The sequence below is a fragment of the Sturnira hondurensis genome, unplaced genomic scaffold, assembly GCF_014824575.4.
Source record: "Sturnira hondurensis isolate 20B ecotype Veracruz unplaced genomic scaffold, ASM1482457v3 Scaffold0008640, whole genome shotgun sequence".
Taxonomy (NCBI): Eukaryota; Metazoa; Chordata; class Mammalia; order Chiroptera; family Phyllostomidae; genus Sturnira; species Sturnira hondurensis.
Window position 1 is genome coordinate 14736772 of NW_028081271.1, and position 1467 is coordinate 14738238.

A 1467-nucleotide genomic window follows, 5' to 3' on the forward strand; every position below is an offset into this window, starting at 1 on the left:
TTCCTTTTTAATGTTGATATAGTTTGCGGAGAGCTCATTGTAGCTCCCCTCTAGTTTCTGGTAGCTCATTGTGAGCTCTTTGAATTTCCTGATAACTAGTGCTTTGAATTCAATATCTGATAGCTGACTTGCCTCTCTTTCATCTGACATTATTTCTGAGACTTCCACCTTTTCTTTCATTTGGGCATTGTTTCTTTGTCTTCCCATTGCTTATGAGACTCTTCTTGTTAGCCTCAGCTTCTTAAGTTGATCTGTTCTGACTGCCTGGGTTTATGGTGTGGACTTCTGTGGTAGGATACCTGTGAAATTCAGTGGTGCAGTCTCCTGCAGGTATCTTGATGTTCTCCCCTTCTACCTACTCCTTCCTTTGTGTGTGTGTGATCAGTTGGAGGGGGAGGCAAAATGGTTTATAAAAATATGGAATGCTTCACGAATTTGTGTGTCATCCTTGTGCAGGGGCCATGCTAATCTTCTGTGTATCGTTCCAATTTTAGTATATGTGCTGTCGAATCGAGCACGGAACCTGTTATTTTTTAATAATAAACGATTTTCCCCTTAATTTGGATAAGTTTTTCTGAATTATATCCAGTGTCAATTTTCATATACTGGTTGCATAAGCCATTTACTAATTTGTCTTTGCTGAGGAAATGATTGAAGTTGACTAAAACTGTAAGTTTCTTCTTTACAAAAGAGCAATTTCTGAGCTATTTATTGATAGACAATATTCCCAAGGGCCTTAATGATTAGACCCTGGCAATCCCACACAATTTGGTAGGTGCTGGGCTTTCATTAGAAAGTATTTGTTCCACAGTATTCTATGTATTATTTCATTTGGACTTTTCTGTGTTTGTAGGAAATGGACATTAGTTTCTCATTTTTCAAATGGAATAATTAGAGAAGAGAGACTTGCAAGTCACCCCAGGTCACGTAAGTAAACAGAGGAGTTGAGACTTGAAGCCAGGCCTTCCCTCCTCATGGCCTGTGTCCTTCCTGTTCTCTGCCTGTGCACATCGCTCTTTGAAAAAAGTAAAAGCCTGTCTTGGGATAATAAGTGTAGCTCATTTTGTTTCCCTATTTTTCCATCTGATTTTCATCTAATTTGTTAATAGGCTTTCACGTATTTTTATTGGTGCTAGTTATGTGGCTCTTTTCAAGGCTTAAAAAATAGAATGTTTTTTCCAACTAATATTAGTAACTTCTATCTGAGATTCTCAGCTTTGCCAGAATGTCAGAAACATGAATGTTTATTTCATTTCTGTGGCTACTTCCTCTTGTCTTCCCCTTTCCCTGGTTCTCCTGTGCCCAAGTTCAATGTAGCTCATGGCATTCATACCTGCTCTGCCATGGCTATTTATGACATGGTTATTTGTACTGAATAAGAAAAAACATATAAGAAGGTTTTGTAAATTACAATGAGTTATACATGTCAAAGAGTTCTAGAACATAGATTTCAGTCTGAAGTTTAAA

General features: G+C 37.7%; 1 non-coding gene across 1 annotated transcript; it reads right to left on the reverse strand.

Annotated features, from left to right (window-relative positions):
• Positions 1 to 411: 411 nt before the first annotated feature.
• On the reverse strand, positions 412 to 518 carry LOC118993253 (U6 spliceosomal RNA). The gene has a single exon (XR_005067809.1). It is a non-coding gene; the product is annotated as a U6 spliceosomal RNA (small nuclear RNA).
• Positions 519 to 1467: the final 949 nt, after the last annotated feature.